The sequence below is a fragment of the Hemiscyllium ocellatum genome, chromosome 17, assembly GCF_020745735.1.
Source record: "Hemiscyllium ocellatum isolate sHemOce1 chromosome 17, sHemOce1.pat.X.cur, whole genome shotgun sequence".
In the NCBI taxonomy this organism is placed as follows: Eukaryota; Metazoa; Chordata; class Chondrichthyes; order Orectolobiformes; family Hemiscylliidae; genus Hemiscyllium; species Hemiscyllium ocellatum.
The window spans coordinates 1,069,344-1,092,142 of record NC_083417.1 but is presented as its reverse complement, the minus strand read 5'-3'; positions in this window follow the sequence as shown (position 1 = coordinate 1,092,142).

Sequence of the window (22,799 nt, the reverse complement as noted above, 5' to 3'; positions counted from 1 at the left end):
AGAGTCGTTTAGTCATAGAGTCATAGAGATGTACAGCATGGAAACAGACCCTTTGGTCCAACCCGTCCACGCCGACCAGATATCCCAACCCAATCTATTCCCACCTACCAGCACCCTGCCCACATCCCTCCAAACCCTTCCTATTCATATACCCATCCAAATGCCTCTTAAATGTTGCAATTGTACCAGCCTCCACCACAACCTCTGGCAGCTCATTCCATACACGTACCACTCTCTGTGTGAAAAAGTTGCCCCTTAGATCTGTTTTGTATCTTTCCCCTCTCCCATTAAACCTATGCCCTCTAGTTCTGGACTCCCCGATCCCAGGGAAGAGACTTTGTCTATTTACCCTATCCATGCCCCTCATAATTTTATAAATCTCTATAAGGTCACTCCTCAGCCTCCGACACTCCAGGGAAAACAGCCCCAGCCTGTTCAGCCCATCCCTATAGCTCAAATCCTCTAACCCTGGCAACATCCTTGTAAATATTTTCTGAACCCTTTCAAGTTTCACAACATCTTTCTGATAGGAAGGAGATCAGAATTGCACGCAATATTCCAACAGTGGCCTAACCAATGTCCTGTACAGACGCAATATGACCTCCCAACTCCTGTACTCAATACTCTGACCAATAAAAGAAAGCATACCAAACACCTTCTTCACTATCCTATCTACCTGCGACTCCACTTTCAAGGAGCTATGAACCTGCACTCCAAGGTCTCTTTGTTCAGCAACATTCCCTTGGACCTTACCATTAAGTGTATAAGTCCTGCTAAGATTTGCTTTCCCAAAATGCAGCACCTCGCATTTATGTGAATTAAACTCCATCTGCCACTTCTCAGCCCATTGGCCCATCTGGTGCAGATCCTGTTGTAATCTGAGGTAACCCTCTTCGCTGTCCACTACTCCTCTAATTTTGGAGTCATCTGCAAACTTACTAACTGTACCTCTTATGCTCGCATCCAAATATTTATGTAAATGACAAAAAGTAGACGACCCGGCACCAATCCTTGTGGCACTCCACTGGTCACAGGCCTCCAGTCTGAAAAACAACCCTCCAACACCACCCTCTGTTTTTTACCTTTGAGCTAGTTCTGTATCCAAATGGCTAGTTCTCCCTGTATTCCGTGAGATCTAACCTTGCTAACCAGTCTCCCATGGGGAACCTTGTCGAACACCTTACTGAAGTCCAAACAGATCACATCTACGGCTCTGCCCTCATCAATCTTTACTTCTTCAAAAAACTCAATCAAGTTTGTGAGACATGATTTCCCACGCACAAAGCCATGTTGACTATCCCTGATCAGTCCTTGCCTTTCCAAATACATGTACATCCTGTCCCTCAGGATTCCCTCCAACAACTTGCCCACCACCCACTGGTCTATAGTTCCCCGGCTTGTCCTTACCATCTTTCTTAAATTGTGGTGCCATGTTAGCCAAACTCCAGTTTTCTGGGACCTCACCTGTGACTATCGATGACACAAATATCTTCAGCAAGGGGCCCAGCAATCACTTCCCTAGCCTCCCACAGAGTTCTAGGGTACACCTGATCATTGAGGACTGCCGCACCTATCCAAACTTTATGCATCACTGGTCCTGACCTCGCGTGTTACCATAAGTGAAAGTGAGGACTTTTGATGCCAGAGATTAGAGTTGAGAGTGTGGTGCTGGGAAAGCAGGTCAGGCAACATAGAACATAGATCATCGGAAAAGTACAGCACAGAACAGGCCCTTCGGCCCTCGATGTTGTGCCGACCTGTCATACCAATCTGAAGCCCATCTAACCTACACTATTCCATGTACGTCCATATGCTTGTTCAATGATGACTCAAATGCACTCAAAGTTGGCGAATCTACTATCGTTGCAGGCAAAGCATTCCACACCCTTACTACTCTCTGAGTAAAGAAACTACCTCTGACATCTGTCCTATATCTATCACCCCACAATTTAAAGCTGTGCCGCCCCCCACCCCCCCACCCCCGTGCTCGCCATCACCATTCTAGGAAGCAGGCTCTTCCTGTCCACCCTATCTAACCCTCTGATTATCGTATATGTCTCTGTTAAGCCACCTCTCAACCTTCTTCTCTCTAACGAGAACAGCCTCAAGGCCCTCAGCCTTTCCTCATAAGACCTTCCCTCCATACCAGGCAACATCCTAGTAAATCTCCTCTGCACCCTTTCCAAAGCATCCACATTCTTATAATGCAGTGACCAGAACTGTACACAATACTCTAAGTGCAACTGCACCAGAGTGTTGTTCAGCTGTAACATAACCTCATGGTTCCAGAACTCGATCCCTCTATTAATAAAAGCTAAAACACTGTCTGCCTTCTTAACAACCCTGTCCACCTGGGTTGGGTTGTTACTAACCCACCCTTCTACGCCCCCATCCAGGTCTTTTATAAAAATGATGAACAATAGTGGACCCAACACCAACTCTTGCGGTACACCACTGGTAACTGGACTCCAGGATGAACATTTCCCATCAACCATGACCCTCTGTCTTCTTGCGTCCCCAAAACTTGATTTGGGCCTCCCTACTCTCAACCTTTTCTATACTTGAACTACAATCTCGGTTCCCATTCCCCCCCCCCCTGCTGGATTAGTCTAAACTCACCCCAATAGCCTTAGCGAATTTCCCCCCCACCCACCCCCCCAGGATATTGGTACCCCTCTGGTTCAGATGAAGACCATCCTGCTTGTAGAGGTCCCACCTACCCCAGAAAGAGCCCCAATTATCCAAGAATCCAAAACCCTCCCTCCTGCACCATCCCTGTAGCCACGTGTTCAGCTCCTCTCTCTCCCTATTCCCCATCTCACTAGCACGTGGCACGGGCAACAAACTAGAGACAACAACTCTGTTCGTTCTAGCTCTAAGCTTCCATCCTAGCTCCCTGAATTTCTGCCTTAAATCCCCATCTCTCTTCCTACCTATGTCGTTGGTGCCGATGTGGACCACGACTTGGGGCTGCTCCCCCTTTCCCTTAAGGATCCCGAAAACACGATCAGAGACATCACGAACCCTGGCACCTGGGGGGCAACACACCAACAGTGAGTCTCTCTCGTCCCCACAGAACCTCCTATCTGTCCCCCTAATTATGGAGTCCCAATAATTACTGCTTTGCTCCTCTTCCCCCCCACTCCCCCCCCCCCCCCCCACCCCCTTCCCTTCTGAGCAGCAGGGACAGACTCTGTGCCAGAGCCCTGTGCCCCACTGCTTTCCCCTGGTATGTCCCCCCCGCCCCCCTCAACAGTATCCAAAACGGTATACTTATTGTTGAAGGGAATGGCCACAGGGAAACCCTGCACTGCCTGCCGGTTCCCTTTCCATCCCCTGACTGTAACCCATTTGTCTTTTTCTTGTACCTGAGGAGTGACTACCTCCCTGTAACTCCTCTCAATAATCCCCTCTGCCTCTGGAATGATCTGAAGTTCATCCAGCTCCAGCTCCAGTTCCCTAACGCGGTTTTCAAGGAGCTGGAGTTGGGTGCACTTCCCGCAGATGTAGTCAGCAGGGACACTAGTGTTGACCCTTACCTCCCACATTCTGCAGGAGGAGCATTCGACTGCCCTAACCTCCATTCCCGTGATTCTAAATTCCCAAAGAGACTGTTGAAAAAATAAGGAATAAAAAAAATCTTGTTACCTTACCAATCTGGCGCACAGGTCCTTTTTTTTGGCTAGGGGAGGAGTTTGGGTGGGAGACACTACCCGAGTAGTGTTTCGGGTAAAGCAACCACACAAATATATGACTAATATAAAATATAGTAACTTAACCAACGCACTCCTCAACTCACTGCTGTCCATGTACATGTCCAGCAGTCGCTTAAATGTCCCCAATGACTTCGCTTCCACCACCACAGCTGGCAACACATTCCATGCATTCACAACTCTCTGCGTAAAGAACCTACCTCTGATGTCTCCTTTATACCTTCCTCCTAATATCTTCAAACTATGACATCTCGTACCAGTCAGTCCTGCCCTGGGGAAAAGCCTCTGGCTATTGACTCTATCTATTCTTCTCATTACCTTGGATACCTCAATCAGGTCTCCTCTCTTCCTCCTTCTCTCCAGAGAGAAAAGTCCGAGCTTAGTCAATCTCTCTTCATAAGGCAAGCTCTCCAGTCCAGGCAGCATCCTGGTAAACCTTTGCACCCTCTCCAAAGCCTCTGTATCTTTCCTATAGTAGGGCGACCAGAACTGGAAACAATATTCCAAGTGTGGTCTCACCAGGGACTTGTAGAGCTGCAGCAAAATCTTGTGGCTCTTAAACTCGATCCCCCTGTTAATGAAAGCCAAAACACCATATGCTTTCTTAATAACTCTAGCCACTTGGGTGGCAACTTTGAGGGATTTATGTACTTGCACACACAGATCCCGCTGTTCCTGCACACTGCCAAGAATCCTGTCTTTAATCCTATATTCAGCATTCGAGTTTGACCTTCCAAAATGCATCACTTCGCATTTATCCAGGTTGAACTCCATCTGCCATTTCTCAGCCCAGCTCTGCATCCTGTCTATGCCACGCTGCAGCCTGCAGTAGCCCTCTGTACTATCTACGACACCTCCAATCTTTGTGTCATCTGCAAATTTACTAACCCACCCCTCAACCTCCTCATCCAAGTCATTTATAAAAACTACAAAGAACAGAGACCCAAGAACAGAGCCTTGCGGGACCCCACTCAACACTGACCTCCAGGCAGAATATTTTCCATCTACAACCACTCTCTGCCTTCTGTCAGCCAGCCAATTCTGAATCCAGACAGCTAAATCTCCCTGTATCCCATACATCCTGACTTTCTGAATGAGCCTACCATGGGGAACCCTATCAAATGCCTTGCTGAAGTCCATATATACCACATCCACTGCTTGACCTTCGTCGACCTGTCTTGTCACCTCCTCAAAGAACTCAATAAGATTTGTGAGGCATGATCTGCCCCTCACAAAGCCGTGCTGACTGCCTTTAGTCACGTTATGCATTGCCAAATAGTCATAAATTCTATCCCTCAGAATTCTTTCCAAAACCTTGCTGACCACAGACGTGAGACTGATTGGTCTGTAATTGCCAGGGATTTCCCTATTTCCCTTCTTGAAAAGAGGAACAACATTCACTTCATTCAAATCCTCCGGTACAACTCCTGTGGAGAGTGAGGAGGCAAATATCCTCCCCAGCAGCTAAGCAACCTCCTTTCTCGCTTCCCGGAGCAGCCTGGGATAAATTTGGTCTGGCCCTGGGGACTTATCAATCTTTATGTTTTCCAAAATTTCTAGCACATCAACTTCATCAATCTTGATTTGGTCAAGACTGTATCCCAGCTCCTCTAAGTTTTTATTTACAACAAGTTCCCTTTCCTTGGGGAAAACCGAAGCAAAAAACTCATTTAGGGCTTCCCCTATCTACTCAAACTCCACACACAAGTTCCCTACACTATCCCTGACCGGCCCTACCTTCTCCCTGATCATTCTCTTATTCCTCACATATGAGTAAAATGCCTTTGGACTCTCCCTAATCCTTCTTGCCAAGCCTTTTTCATGCCCCCACCTGGCTCTCCTCAGTCCATTTCTGAGCTCCTTTCTAGCAAGCCTGTAATCCTCTAAAGCTGTGTTAGATCCTTGCTTCCTCCATCTTACGTAAGCTGCCTCCTTCCTTTTGACGAGAAGCTCCTCGTCATCCTAGCTCCTTAATCTTACCCCTTCTTGCCTGTCACAGAGGAACAAGTTTGTGCATCACTCGCAACAACTGCTCCTTAAACAGTCTCCACGTGTCTGCTGTGACCTTTCTGTGGAACAATTGCTCCCAGTCTGTATTTCCCAACTCCTGTCTGATAGCGTCATAATTTCCTTTTCCCCAATTAAATATCTTCCCTCGGTAACTGCTCCTTTCCCTCTCCATGGCTATGGTAAATGTGAGGCAGTTGTGGTCACTGTCACCAAAGTGTTCTCCCACCGTGAGATCTGACACCTGTCCTGGCTCACTGCCGAGCACCAAATCTAAAGTGGCCTCTCCCCTCATCATGAAGGGCTTTTGCCCAAAACGTCAATTTCGCTGCACTTTGGATGCTGCCTGAACTGCTGTGCTCTTCCAGCACCACTGATCCAGAATCTCCCCTCATCGACCTGTCTACATACTGAGTAAGGAAACCCTCCTGAACACACCTGACAAAAACATATCCATCCAAACCATCTGCACTTCGGAGGTTCCAGTTGATATTGGGAAAGTTGAAATCACCAATAACAACAACCCTGCTACTTTTGCATTTTTCCAGAATCTGCCCGCCTATGAGATCTTCAATCTCCATACTGCTGTTAGGAGGTCTGTAGAAAACCCCCAATGAGGTGGCTGTTCCCTTGCTGTTCCTACCTTCCATCCAAACTGACTCAGTAGACAAACCTTCCTCAACAACCTTCATTTCTGTAGCTGTGATGCACTCTCTGATTAGCAATGCTACGCCCCCTCCTCTTTTTCCACCCTCCCTGTTCTTTCTAAATGTTCTAAACCCTGGAACATCACCCACTTAAAACTTCCCAGAATTCCTTCACTCCTCCCTCGCACCTCTCGGCAAATGGAGGCCCCAACGTCCTACCATGCCTGTTTCCCATGCAGGGCCATTTCTGTGCTTCTTACACCAAACTTCATCCCCTTTATCAAACTGTCCTTCTCACTTGGCGGAGTCTGGCGTCTGGCATTGGAGTTCCTAATTCCATTTCCTGCTCCCCCAACCCACCAGACCAGGAAGATCTGACCTGGTGCAGACCCTTCTACCTATTAGCAACTCTATCAGTGCTATCCCTATAGTTGCATGTGGCGTGGTCCTACAATCAAACAAGAATTGTGACAGCTTATTATTGCGAGGCCATACATTGTTTCCTGAATATAGACTCCAAAATTTGGATCACTCTTTCTGCCAGGCCATTGGATGATGGTTGGTATGGAGCTGATCTAATATATTGAATCCCATTCAACTTGAAGTAATACCCAAATTCACTGGCTTCTGCCAGTCATCTTATCCTAGCCAAAAATCCAGTATGGATTTGCACGTTCTCCCCGTGTCTGCGTGGGTTTCCTCTGGGAGATCCGGTTTCCTCCCATAGCCCAAAGATGTGTGGGTCAGGTGAATTGGCCATGCTAAATTGCCCGTAGTGTTAGGTAAAGGGGTAAATGTAGGGGTATGGGTGGGTTGCACTTCGGTGGGTCGGTGTGGACTTGTTGGGCCGAAAGGCCTGTTTCCACACTGTAAATAATCTAATCTAATCTAATAATGATTCCCCTGGTTCTTGAATTGCCGAGTAAAAGCAATCACATCTCAGAATCAGAGGCGGCTTGGTGCCATAATGTTCCTTTGGTGTGTCAGTAAATTCTTGAAATGTTTTAGTATCTGGTGCCTCAGGGAAATTTAGGCTCCTCATGACAGAAAAAGTTGCAGTTCCACAGGTTGTCAAGAGAATTACTCATTGATTTTTGTCTGCCACAATGTCATTTGTCTGGAAAAAAACACATTCTTTCCAGATACTTTCCAGATACTGGGCACAATTTTCAAAAAAAGTCAAGATTTCCCAACAAGTCATGCTGTAAGAAAATTCTTACCCCAGTTCAAACACCACTGTTGTGAACGAGTCTCTTCAGGATCATGCTCTACTCTAATTCTACAGCGGCTGGTTTCCTGTCACCAGGTCACCTTTTATTTACACATGAACAGTCCTTGACTGTAGTGCTGTCTCATACAGAGTCAGGCATCAGAGTATCAGTATGTTATGGACCAGGCCAGACACCCTGAAAACATTTCAAGAAAGTACCCAGACCCTAACTTTGCTAGGTTTTTTTTATAATATATTTTTATTAAGAAAAAATAGATTTTTAAATATTACAACAAATTCAAAACAATGCAAAAATAGTACAAAATAATACAAAAATAGTACAAAATAAACCCAAATAATAAGAAAAATATTCCCCAACCCACCCTCCTGTACGAATGTATAAACATATATAGAGAAATATAAAATTTTTAAAAAACCTAAACTAGCTAATTAACTAAATAAATAAATACCTAACAACAAACAAATAAATACAATAACTCAGCCCAGTCAAAAAAAACACTCATACATTCACAGTTCCTCCTCCCTGGATATTGAACTCACGAAACACAATCATTACGGCTATATAAAGGCTCTTGTTAGTGGGGCAGATAAATCTGTGTCCAGGCATTTCAAAAAGGGTTGCCATGTCTTGTAAAAATTCTCAGTTTTGTGGTGTACTATATTTGTGAGAAAATCCAGGGGAATATGCTCCATAACAATCTTCCGCCAACCCGACAGGCCTGGGGGGGTTTTCTGATATCCAACCTAGCAACATATTCTTCCTTGCACAGAATGTAAGAATATTGAAAAGTTTTGCCTTATGCGAGGCTGCAGGAAATACAATGGGTAGGCCCAAAAGGAGCGAAATAGGGTCCTTCTCCACCCTACACCTAAAATCCCCTCCATTGCACCCACCACAGCGCTCCAATATGTTTGAAGCCTGTCACAAGACCAAAGACAATGGGTAAGAGTACCCGTACAGACCTTGCACTTGGGACATGCTGAAGATACCCCTGGTTTAAATTTTGACAAACGGTCTGGGGCTAAGTGGACCCTGTGGAGAATCTTCAACTGTAAAGCATGGGTCCTATTGCAAATTGATAACTTCCTTGCATTCTCCCAAGTGTCCTTCCATGCCTCTGAAGAAACTTCAACACCCAGCTCTCCCTCGCACATCTTGCAGAGTCAATCAGACACATCTGAGGTGGCACCCCCCAATTGGTGGTATAGAGTACTGACAGAGAGTGTACTCTTAGCCCTTAGTTCCCCTCTTTCTGTGTCAGACTTGTAGGGATCAGTCAAAAGTGTGATTTTTTTGTTTGAATAAAATCCCTAACTTGAAAAAAATGACAGAGGTCTCTATTAGGTAACTCCTACTTCCGCACTAACTGATCGAAGGACATCATTACATCTCCCTCAAATAAATCACCCATGCAAGATATACTCCTAGCTGCCCAATGTTTAAATCCTGAATCTATCATACCCGGTTGAAAACCCGGCATACCCAGTAAAGGTGTAAACAAAGATGTTTTGCCAATATTACCTTCCCTCTGTCAAATTGCCCTCCATGCTTTAACAGTATTGATGACTATTGGGTTATGGCAATATTCCGTAACTGTCCTCACCTTGTCCAAAAACAGCAAACTGGTAAGGGGACACCTTGCCTGGGAGACTTCGATATCTAGCCATATTGAAAGAGGGTCCCCACAAATCCAATCACTTACGTAGGTCAAAAGCGAGTTTAATTGGTATTTTTTAATGTCCAGAAGGTCTACTCCCCACCCCCCCCCCCAATCTAGGAGGCAACTGCAGTTTGGCTAATTTAATGAGGGGCCGTTTACGGTGCCAGATAAAGGAGCTGAGCCAATTGTTCAGTCTCCTGAGTGTTTGTTTATTGAAAATCAGGGGGAGTATCTGTATAGAGTATAGCAAACGAGGGAGAATATTCATCTTAATAAGCGCTATCCGACCCAACCATGAGACTGGAAGTGCCTCCCATCTTTGGAGATCTTGTTTAATTTTTTCAAATAATTGAGTAAAATTGGCTTTGAACAGCCAATCCAGAACTGGAGTAATGAATATGCCCAAATACACAAAACCCCCCTGTGACCACCTAAATGGGAATCTATAGTCACTCTCAAGAGCCAACTCTTTTGTAAGACCACCCATAGGCATAGCCTCTGATCTTGGAACATAGAAAAATACAGCACAGTACAGCCCTTTGGCCCTCGATGTTGCGCCGATTCAAGCCCACCTAACCTACACTAGCCCACTATCCTCCATATGCCTATCCAATGCCCGTTTAAATGCCCATAAAGAGAGAGAAGTCCACCACTGTTACTGGCAGGGCATTCCATGAACTCATGACTCTCTGAGTAAAGAATCTACCCCTAACATCTGTCCTATACCTACCTCCCCTTAATTTAAAGCTATGCCCCCTCGTAATAGCTGACTCCATACGTGGAAAAAGGTTCTCATTGTCAACCTTATCTAAACCCCTAATCATCTTGTACACCTCTATCAAGTCACCCCTAAACCTTCTTTTCTCCAATGAGAACAGCCCCAAGTGCCTCAGCCTTTCCTCATACGATCTTCCTACCATGCCAGGCAACATCCTGGTAAACCTCCTTTGCACCCGTTCCAGTACCTCCACATCCTTCCTATAGTATGGTGACCAAAACTGCACACAATATTCCAGATGCGGCCGCACCAGAGTCTTATGCAACTGCAACATGACCTCAGGGCTCCGGAACACAATTCCTCTACCAATAAAGCCCAGTACGCCATATGCCTTCTTCACAGCACTATTTACCTGGGTGGCAACTTTCAGAGATCTGTGTACATGGACACCAAGATCCTTCTGCTCATCCACACTACCAAGTAGCCTACCATTAGCCCAGTAATCCATCTTCTTATTACTCTTACCAAAGTGAATCACTTCACACTTACCTACATTGAACTCCATTTGCCACCTTTCTGCCCAGCTCTGCAGCTTATCTATATCCCGCTGTAATCTGCCACATCCTTCCTCACTGTCAACAACTCCACTGACTTTCATATCATCTGTAAACTTGCTCACCCAACCTTCTAGCCCCTCCTCCAGGTCATTTATAAAAATGACAAACTGCAATGGTCCCAAAACTGATCTTTGCAGAACACCGCTGGTAACTGCACTCCAAGATGAACCTTTACCATCAACTACTACACTCTGTCTTCTTCCAGCCAGCCAATTCCTAATCCAAACCTCTAACGCACCCTCAATGCCATACCTCCGTATTTTTTGCAGTAGCCTACCATGGGGAACCTTATCAAATGCCTTACTAAAATCCATATACGCCACATCTACTGCTTTACCCTCGTCCACCAATAAGGTTTGTGAGGCATGACCTGCCCTTTACAAAACCATGCTGACTAATCTTGATTACATTATTCCTATCCAGATGGTCATAAATCCTATCCCTTACAATTCTCTCTAAGACTTTGCCCACAACAGAGGTAAGAATCACCGGCCTATAGTTACTAGGGTTATCCCTACTCCCCTTCTTGAACAAGGGAACCAATCTTATACTCTGAAAAAGTGCCAAACACGTGAATGCATCAGTATCAGGCGACTGGGACAACACCACTGTTATAGGGCAGGCCAAACAGAGAACAGCCAGGGAATTCCTAGAGGCATGGCACTCATCCACAAATTCTATCAACAGACACATCGACCTAGACCCTATATACCGGCCACTGCAGCGGACAGCTACTGACAACTGGAAGCAGCAGATTCAAACCATTATAAATGCCGGAGGAATCAGCACAGAAGCGCTTCACAGGAGGCTCCCAAGCCCTGAAGATGTCACCTAAAAAGGAGACGAAACATTTGCAACAAAAACTCCTAGCTTGGCGAACAGAACCACAACAAGGTTCAATCACCAACGTAAAAAGTAATGATGAAAGGGGACAGCCCTGCCGGCTGCCCCTAGAAATATTAAAATTGCTTGATCGTACCCCATTGGTAATGACCGCAGCAAGAGGTACACTGTAGAGAACCTTTACCCATCTTATGAAAACTTCGCCCAGACCAAACCGGTCTCGAGTATAGAAAAGGTACGGCCACTCAACTCGGTCAAATGCCTTCTCTGCATCTAAAGAAATCACCAATCCCTGTATTGACTGCTGTTGGCATGCTTGAATTACGTTAAGCAGCCTCCTAACGTTATTGGAGGATCTGCGACCCTTTATGAAGCCCGTCTGATTCTCTTTAATAATAGAGGGTAACATAGTCTCCAGCCTTAACGCGAGACCTTAGAGAGGATCTTAAAGTCCACATTTAAGAGCGAGATGGGCCTGTATGAAGCACAGTCTTCTGGATCTTTCCCTTTTTTAAGCATAAGTGAAATATTGGCCTCTCTCAGAGATGGTGGGTGACAATAATGACTGTATGAATCATTAAACATATTCAGCATTGGGCCTGACAGTATACTTATAAATCCCTTATAAAATTCACTGGGAAGTCCATCAGGACCGGGCGCCTTTCCACTCTGAAGCTGCCTCACAGTTTCCTGCACTTCTTGCTCTGATAATGGAGCATTGAGAAAGGACTGTTGTTCGGGAGTCACACCCGGGAGCTTCAGATCTCTAAAAAAGCATTCCATTTTGGCCTGCCCCTCCTCACAATTCTCAGACTGATATAACTTCGAGTAGAATCTCTGGAACGCCATCTTTTCAGAATCACATGTTAAGTTCCCAGACCCTTTCCTAATCGCTGTCATGGTTTGTGGGGCACTTGTCTTTCTGGCAAGGTATGCTAAGTGTTTGCCTGGCTTGTCGCTATGTTCATATAACCTTTGCTTTGCAAAAACCAGCTTCTTCTTTGCCATCTGCGTGAGCACGGAATTTAGTGCAGACCGCAGTGCCGTAATCCTCTGTCGTTTGACCAATGAGGGTCTGTCAAAATAGGCCTTCCCGGCTGCCTTCAACCGTGCTTCAAGGTGACGTAGCTGCTCACCCTTCTGCCGCTTCCTACTGGTGGAATATGAAATAACTAATCCCCTGGCATAAGCTTTGGCAGTTTCCCAGAGAACAGATGAACTATCAACTGAGCCTATATTGATGTCTAGGAATGCCCGAAATTCCCGAGAGAAATACTCCACAAACTTGCTGTCCATGAGAATAAAGGGTCCATTCTCCAGTACCTTGAATCCACTGTAACATCCTTAATTTTAACCATGAGGAACACTGGAGCATGGTCAGAGATGGCAATATTACCAATCATACAGGATGCCACCAGATCCAGGGTTACCGCAGGGGTCAGAAAAAAAAAATCAATCCTCGTGTGACATCTATGTGGATTGGAGAAAAACATGAGATCCCTACCTGTAGGGTGGAGACACTTCCAGATGTCCACCAACCCTAATTCCCCACACAAACTCAATAACTGTTTAGTTTGTGCAGAGGGTATCGAGGGACCTTTAGGCAACCTGTCTACTGTGGGGTCCATGAGGCAGTTAAAGTCTCCCCCTATGTGCCAAGATTTGAGACTTATCAGTTTAGGAAAAGCACGTACCAACAATTTAAGAGGATGAGTTGGGGGACAATAAACATTTAAAACACCATATTCTTCCCCATTTATCAAAGCTTTGAGAATGACAAACCTCCCGTATATTTAGATTAGATTAGACTTACAGTGTGGAAACAGGCCCTTCGGCCCAACAAGTCCACACCGACCCGCCGAAGCGCAACCCACCCATACCCCTACATTTTACCCCTTACCTAACACTACGGGCAATTTAGCTTGGCCAATTCACCTGACCCGCACATCTTTGTGACTGTGGGAGGAAACCGGAGCACCCGGAGGAAACCCACGCAGACACGGGGAGAACGTGCAAACTCCACACAGTCAGTCGCCTGAGTCGGGAATTGAACCCGGGTCTACAGGCGCTGTGAGGCAGCAGTGCTAACCACTGTGCCACCGTGCCGCCCACTGTGTATATGTCTTTAACACATTCCAACAATTTAAATGAGAGATTTTTCCTAACCAATATAACCACTCTCCTACTTCTGGTATTAAATGATGAAAAATAAACTCGGTCAAAGCCATTCTGCTATAATTTCAGATGCTCCTTGCCATCCAAATGTGTCTCCTGTAACAAAACAATATCCACCTTCTCCATTCTAAGACTCAAGTGTACCTTCTTCCTCTTAATTGGTGAGTGACTTCCCTTGATATTTCAGGTACACCATTTAATGAAATCATTAGCCATAATCTTCTGCAATTACATTTAAATTCCAGAGAGGAGGAATCTGAACCACAAATTACTGAGCCTTAGTGTCGCATGGTCCACCAAATATAAAAACTACATAAACTAAAACCACTACATTTAACAAACATACAAAATTATTACAAATAAAAAAACAACAAAAACCAGAAAACAAGCCAACATATAAAGTGCCAATAGCGCTGAGTAGGGGAACTCACCCCCCCGCCCGGCTGGAGCAACTACCCGTCCCAAACTGCCCATAAATAGGCATCTAACCATCTCAACCACCATCACTTCTCCCAGCTAGAGCCACATCGCAACCACAAGCTGAAAAGAATAAACACCCCTTAGAATATCAACATGAATAAAAAAAATTCTTTTATTAAAAAAAAGGGGGATTAAATACCCCACCCATCCTTTGGCATGTCCTAACTTAGAAATTTAAAATGTACATCTTAACCACCGCCAGACATAGTTTGAACCAAATTATTATCAATCGAGGAAAAAAATGGGAAAAACAAAGCTCCAACCGGATTTCCTCCATTTCTTTTACAGAATGATAAACGCATACCCAAGCAACAGTATTTACACATACTACAACTGTTTAAATTAGGTTAGTTTGTCCACAAAGTCTCTTGTCTTCTCCGATGTGTCAAAGAGATGCATGGATCCATCTAAGGTGATCCGAAGCACTGCCGGATATCTCAGCGAGTACTGAATCCCAAGCTCCTTCAGCCTTCTCTTGACACCATCATACGATTTTCGTTTCTGGATCACTGCTGCTGAAAAGTCCTGAAAAACATGATCTTAGACCCCTCATAAATTAAAGCCTTCGGATCCTTCCCCTGGAGTCTGGAAGCCTCCAGGACTCTCTCCTTATCCCGGTAATGATGGAACCGCACCAGGAAAGGACAAGGGCGTTGAACCAGACCCGACCTCTGTGCTGCAACCCGGTGAGCCCTCTCTATCTTCAATCCTCTCATGCCAGTCTCCAAGTCAAGGAATTTCGGAAACCAATCTTCAACAAATTCTGCACACCACTCACCTTCCATACCACCTTCCTAACTCATCCACAGATTCAATTAATAAGCACATCGACCTAGACCCAATATACCAGCCACTGCAGCGGACAGCTGGAACTGACAACCGGAAGCGGCAGATACAAACCACTATAAATGCTGGAAGGAAGATCACAGAAGCGCTTCACAGGAGGCTCCCAAGCACTGAGGATGTCACCTAGACAGGGGACGAAACGTCTGCAACACAAATTCCCAGCTCAGCGAACAGAACCACAACACCTCCTTACCTTCAGGCAGACCAATGATCCGAATGTTTTTCTCCTGCCCCTGTTTTCAAGATTGTTCACTTGGTCGTGCAAATTACGAAATAACGTCTTCGGGGCTTGGATCTTGTCCTTGAATGAACTGGCATCAGCTTCCACCACTGTGACCCTGTGCTCCACCTCATCCATCCTCTTCTCCAGGCTAAATTGCCCGTAGTGTTAGGTGAAGGGGTAAATGTAGGGGAATGGGTCTGGATGGGTGTGCTTCGGCGGGTCAGTGTGGACTTGTTGGGCTGAAGGGCCTGTTTCCACACTGTAAGTAATCTAATCTAATCTAATCTAGTCTCCCAGCTGCTGCTCATGCTTCTGCAGCATGAGAGAGACTGGAGCCAGCTTCTCTTCAATCTGTTTCCCCAACATCTCATGAGATTTCAAGAGCTGGTTCACCAGGTCCTGGAGAGTCATCGGCTCCGAGGCTGCTGCAGGCTGAGCTGCAGGCCCAGCTTCAGATGCTCCTCCTCCCTGTTTAGGCATTTCTGGACAGCTGAAAATACAGGTAAGTCAATTTTTAAATGTTTCTTGGGGCTCCACAATCTTTCCAACACTCCAAGAAATCCTGATGACCTGGGTTGGGTGGGTTAAAGGACCATCCTGATCCTACTGCAATGCGAAGCTCTGCAGTGTGATCGTCTCAGATTGCCGCCATCTTAGATCCCCTTGTTAGTTGTTTTAAGCAGATGTAACATGGATATTCCAGAAGGGATGCAGATGGCCCAACTACTTAGTTTTAAATAAAACAGAATTTATTTGCAAGATTACTAAAACACAAACAAAAGAGAACAGAATACAGAATAACTTCACCTATCCAAAAACCCAACAGATTCTCCCAATTTAATGTTGCTTTTCCAACTACTTGCAACAATCCCCACAAACACCCCTTGGCACCAAAGGTAAAATCAAACCCATTGTCTTCCAGGAGAGATGTCGGGGAGATTCAGCACGGACACCTTCTTCCATGGAGCTGTTCCTTTGACCAGCAGCCTCAAAACTGCCTGCCTGCTCTGACCAGCCAGATGGCTAAAACCCAACCCAAACCAAACCAAACCAGAGAGAAGCTGAGCTGGGAGAACTGGGCAATCCCCTTTCATTGTTCAAGTGTTTTTTTAAACTTAAAAGCTTCTTCAAGTAGATCAAGCCAGACATTTTGGAATCTGTGTCGTAAAACACTTTTGAAAAAAATACCAAGGACAACAAGACCTTGTTAAAGGAGCAGCATCATCGCACCATCCCCCTTTAAAAAATGAACCATCAATATCCAAAGATGGCTTCATTTTAAAACCCCTTAAGCTTAAATTTGTTAGTACATTCCAACACCCATATACATCGCATTGATAATAATCATTCAAACCCGACTACTACATTCTGTTTCAGTCTGTTTTACTCCAGTCACTGAACCAGTGGCGCGATGGATAATGCATCTGACTATGGATCAGAAGACTCCAGGTTCGACTCCTGGCTGGCTCGAAGTTTTTTGGGGTGGCACAGTGGTTAGCACTGCTGCCTCACAGTGCCAGAGACCCGGGTTCAATTCCCGCTCAGGCGATTGACTGTGTGGAGTTTGCACATTCTCCCCATGTCTGTGTGGGTTTGCTCCGGTTTCCTCCCACAATCCGAAGATGCACAGGTCAGGTGAATTGGCCATGCTAAATTGCCCCTAGTGTTAGGTGAAGGGATAAATGTAGGAGAATGGGTTTGGGTGGGTTGCGCTTCAGCGGGTCGGTGTGGACTAGTTGGGCCGAAGGGCCTGTTTCCACACTGTAAGTCATCTAATCTTCACTTCTGTTTCTCATTCAAGTCTCCACAATTCGTTGGCAATCATGGTTTCTTGTCCTGCCAAATGCACAATCTTCAAATTGAATGGCTGTAACAGCAAGCTCCATCTAAATGGTCTGGAATTTTTGTCCTTATATTTCTCCACAAACGTCAATGGACTATGATCAGTGTATACGATTGTCTCAGATATATTACTGGTAACATAAACATTGAAATGTTGTAATAGCAACCCCAAGCTCCAAGTCTCCTTCTCACCTGTTGAATATTTCTGCTGATGAATGTTCAATTTCCTGGAGAAATACTCGATAGGCCTTTCTATCTTCTTGTCATCTTCCTGTAAGAGCACAGCACCAACACCCACATCACTTGTGTCGATAGCCACCTTGAATGATTTTGCGTAATTAGGTCATAGAGTCATAGAGTCATGGAGATGTACAGCACAGAAACAGACCATTCGGTCCAACCTGTCCATGCCGACAAGATATCCTAACCCAATCTAGTCCCTCCACTGAGGCAATGGTTAACACAGCTTTCAGGTTGTTAAATACCTTCTGACAGTCCACTGTCCACTGAAACCTCTGGCCTTTCTTTAGTAATTCAGTGAGTGGAGCAGCCACCCTGCTAAAAGTTGGAACTAATTTTCGATAAAATGCATTCAACCCCAGGAACCGTAGTATTGCTCTTTTTGTCGATGGTAAGGGTACCGCCCCAATTCCCTTTGATTTTGTATCCCATGGGGCCATTTGTCTATGTCCAATAACATGGTCCAGGAAGGTGACTTGGGCTTTGGCAAATTCACTTTTAGCCAGATTTATCACCAAGCCAGCCTCCCGAAGTCAATCGAACAATTCTGATAAAGTTGCAAATGTTCCTTCCATGTGTGACCAAAAATCACCAGGTCATCAATGTATACAACACCACTGGGCAATCCAGAAATGACCTTATTGGTTAATGTCTGAAATGTGGCTGGCACAGTTTTCATATCAAACAGCATGACTTTAAACTGATACATTTGAAAGCCAAAATTGTCTTCATTCTTTTGGACGGAGGTACCTGCCAGTAGCCTCTGAGCAAGTCCAACTCTGAGTAAGTTGCTTGTTCCATATTTTCAACACAGTCTTGCAAATGTGGATTTGGATATGCATCAATCTTTGTAACTGCATTGACTTTGCATCAATCTTTGTAACTGCATTGACTTTGCAATAGTCCACACATAACCATTGATACCATCTGGTTTTGGCAACATTACTATGGATGAGCTCGAGTCACTGTAACTCACTTCAATTATGCCATCTTGGAGCATGTGTTCAATCTCCTTTTGTATCTGTGCCAACCTTAGAGGGTTTTGCCTTTCAGACTGTTGCTTAAATGGAACAGCATCCTCTATATCTACATCATGCATAATTAGGACCATATATCCCAGCTCATTCACACATATCTCCCCATATGATAATAATAACTCTTTCAGGTTATTTTGATTTTCCTCTGGAAGGTAATTCAATAATCTATCCCAATTTTTGACACCTTCTTCATTGTCCAATTTAATTTGAGGAACGTCCAATTCAGAATCCTCTGAACTTGGTTCTTCACTCTGCGTTGTAACCAATAACATAGTCTCTTTTAGTTTTCCTTCCTTGTCAAAATACCTTTTGAGCATATTCACATGACACACTCTGTGAGGTTTCTTTCTGTCTGGAGTCCTTATCAAATAGTTCACCTACTCAATTTCCTTTCGACTTGATAAGGCCCACTAAACCTTGCTTTTAAAGGTTCACCTATCGCTGGAAGTTACACCAATAGCTCCAATAGCAAAATTGCAAATTTTTGATTTCTTATCTGCTTCCTGTTTCATTGTACGCTGTGATACTTTTTAAATGCTGTCTAGCTAACTCCCCTACTCTATTTAATTGATCTTGAAAATTTGACAAGTAGTCCAAATATGTGGTCTCTAAATTATGACTTACTAATTTTACCTTAATCAATTTTAGTGGTCCTCTCACTTAATGCTCAAAAACTAATTCAAGTGGACTGAATTTGATGGATTCATTTGGTGTATCTCTGAATTGCAAAAAGTACAAACAGAATCCCCTTATCCCAATTATCAGGATAGTCTTGACTATAAGCCCTCAACATGGTCTTTATCTCTGATGCCACCTTTCCAGCAGACCCTGCAGCTATGGATGGTATGCAGTATATTTGAATTGTTTTATTCCTTAGCTGTCCATAACTTCCTTGAATAATTTGAATGTGAAGTTTGATTCTTGATCTGATTGTATTTCTGTTGGTAGTCCATATGTAGTGAAAAATTTGAGTAACTCCTCTATAATTCTTTTAGCTGTGACATGTATGAAATGTCTGGCAAAATTCAACTACATCCTTGTGCTGTCAAGGCCAACAAAAAAACACTTTTGTATTTTAGCTTGTTTTTCTCACCTCTAAAAGAGGTTCATGCACCACTCACAAAACCTTTGTTCTATAACCCACTGGCAATACGATTTGATGAACTTTGGCCTATTTCTTATCTGCCTAAATATGTGATAGTCTCCATTTCCTCATTAAGACATCAGCTTTAAGATAGTAGCATTCAAGGATATAGTCAGATTCTTTTTCCATATATGCCTTTTGATCCACTTTTATGGACTAAGTCAGATCACTCAAAACATTCTTAAGCTGACAGCCCATACCATAACTTTGCAATTTGCCTTTGTAAGTGTACAGTGAAAATTACCCTAGCTAGGCTGACTACTAGATTTTAAAACAGACAAAAATTTATTCACAAAATTACACAATGAAACACAAACAACAGAATAAAGAACCCCTACAGAACTCAGTCTCTCCAAACTAGAATGAATTATGCTGTTCCAAATATAGCTGCAAATGTGTTGCTGGTCAAAGCACAGCAGGTTAGGCAGCATCTCAGGAATAAAGAATTCGACGTTTCGAGCATAAGCCCTTCATCAGGAATAAGAGAGAGAGAGCCAAGCAGGCTGAGATAAAAGGTAGGGAGGAGGGACTAGGGGGAGGGGCGATGGAGGTGGGATAGGTGGAAGGAGGTCAAGGTGAGGGTGATAGGCCGGAGTGGGGTGGGGGCGGAGAGGTCAGGAAGAGGATTGCAGGTTAGGAGGGCGGTGCTGAGTTGAGGGAACCGACTGAGACAAGGTGGGGGGAGGGGAAATGAGGAAGCTGGAGAAATCTGAATTCATACCTTGTGGTTGGAGGGTTCCCAGGCGGAAGATGAGGCGCTCCTCCTCCAGCCGTCGTGTAGTTGTGTTCTGCCGGTGGAGGAGTCCAAGGACCTGCATGTCCTCGGTGGAGTGGGAGGGGGAGTTAAAGTGTTGAGCCACGGGGTGATTGGGTTGGTTGGTTCGGGCGGCCCAGAGGTGTTCTCTGAAGCGTTCCGCAAGTAAGCGGCCTGTCTCACCAATATAGAGGAGGCCACATCGGGTGCAGCGGATGCAATAGATGATGTGTGTGGAGGTACAGGTGAACTTGTGGCGGATATGGAAGGATCCCTTGGGGCCTTGGAGGGAAGTGAGTGTGGAGGTGTGGGCGCAAGTTTTACATTTCCTGCGGTTGCAGGGGAAGGTGCCGGGGGTGGAGGTTGGGTTGGTGGGGGGTGTGGATCTGACAAGGGAGTCACGAAGGGAGTGGTCCTTGCGGAACGCTGATAGGGGAGGGGAGGGAAATATATCCTTGGTGGTGGGGTCCGTTTGGAGGTGGCGGAAATGGCGGCGGATAATACGTTGTATGCGCAGGTTGGTGGGGTGGTAGGTGAGAACCAGTGGGGTTCTGTCTTGGTGGCGGTTGGAGGAGCGGGGCTCAAGGGCGGAGGAGCGGGAAGTGGAGGAGATGCGGTGGAGGGCATCGTCGATCACGTCTGGGGGGAATCTGGGGGGAATTCAGATTTCTCCAGCTTCCTCATTTCCCCTCCCCCCACCTTGTCTCAGTCGGTTCCCTCAACTCAGCACCGCCCTCCTAACCTGCAATCCTCTTCCTGACCTCTCCGCCCCCACCCCACTCCGGCCTATCACCCTCACCTTGACCTCCTTCCACCTATCCCACCTCCATCGCCCCTCCCCCTAGTCCCTCCTCCCTACCTTTTATCTCAGCCTGCTTGGCTCTCTCTCTCTTATTCCTGATGAAGGGCTTATGCTCGAAACGTCGAATTCTCTATTCCTGAGATGCTGCCTAACCTGCTGTGCTTTGACCAGCAACACATTTGCAGCTGTGATCTCCAGCATCTGCAGACCTCATTTTTTACTGTTCCAAATATACCCAACAGTCCCAATAAGCAAACTCCTTTTAAAAACCAGTATAAATGGAACAGATGTTTACATGTTGAAGTTGAAGGTCAAAAAAAGAGAGAGTTTCCACACAGCTCACTGTTGAACTCCTCACCAATTCAAGACTGAACTAAACTGCTCAACTAGAGAGCTGATCACTCCCCCTTCCTTATACAGGTCCCTTCTAAAACATGACCACTTTGGCCTGAAGTCTCATCTGTTTACATATGAGTGCGAGCAGCAGCGGAGATAAGACAAATCCGGAAGACTGCAGCTAAGGTAAGGCGGTTTTTTAAAAAATTACTTACCAGTAGCGGACAGTGGTGTTTTCCCTTTCACAGAAGGAGTGGGAGCAGCGGGGGAAGTGACAAGGACCAGAGGGGTAGCTGGGAAGGAAAGCTGTGACCATATATATCAGCAAGGCGGCTAAACCCGAGACTCTACTACTGTAGTGTCTCCCACCCGCCCTCCTCCTCTAACCTAGTTAATAAGGTGAGGTTCATTCTAAACTTCCTTTATTGAATATAAGTTTGTTATTGATTTTATAGCAACTTGAACTAAGCTTTCTACTTTAGTACTGAGTGGGTGTTCAGATAAGTGGGGTATGGATGCTAGGGCAGTTGCTTGCTCCTCCTGCAGAATGTGGCAGGTGGGAGACATGGCACACTCTCCGCTGGCTACATCTGTGGGAAGTGCACCCAACTCCAGCTCCTAGAAAACCGTGTTAGGGAATTGGAGCTGGAGCTGGATGAACAATGGGTCATTCGGGAGGCTGAGGGGGTAATTGAGAGGAATTACTGGGAGTTGGTCACTCCTAAGGCTCAGGACAAGGATAGATGGGTTACAGTTAGGGGGAGGAAAGGGGACAGACAGACAGTGCAGAGATCCCCTGTGAACATTCCCCTCAGCAATAAGTATACCGTTTTGGATACTGTGGCGGAGAATGACCTACCAGAGGAAAGCCATAGCAGTCAGTTCCTCTGGCACTGAGCCTGACACTGTGGCAAAGAAGGGAAGGGGGCAGAATAGAAAAGTACTCATGGTAGGGAACTCGATAGTTAGGGGAATCGACAGGAGAGTTTGTGGTCAGAATCGGGATTCCCGGAAGGTATGTTGCCTCCCTGGCGCCAGGGTCCGGGACGTCTCCGATCGGGTGTATAAGGTTCTAAAAGACACAGAAATCTTGTTATATATTGGCACTAATGATATAGCCAGGAAAAGATCGAAGATATAAAAAGTGATTTCAGGGAGTTAGGATGGAAGCTGCAGGGCAGGACGAACAGAGTAGTGTTCTCTAGTTTACTACCGGTGCCACGAGATAGCGAGGTGAGGAACAGGGAGCGGGCACAGCTTAACACGTGGCTGTGCTGCTGGTGTAGGAGGGAGGGCTTCAGATATGTAGATAATTGGGATGCCTTCTGGGGAAGGTGGGACCTGTACAAGAAGGACAGGTTGCATCTGAACTGGAAGGGGACCAATGTCCTGGGTGGAAGGTTTGCTTGAGTAGTTCGAGAGGGTTTAAACTAGTGTGGCAGGGGGGTGGGAACCTGAGCTGTATACTGGGAAATGAGAGTTG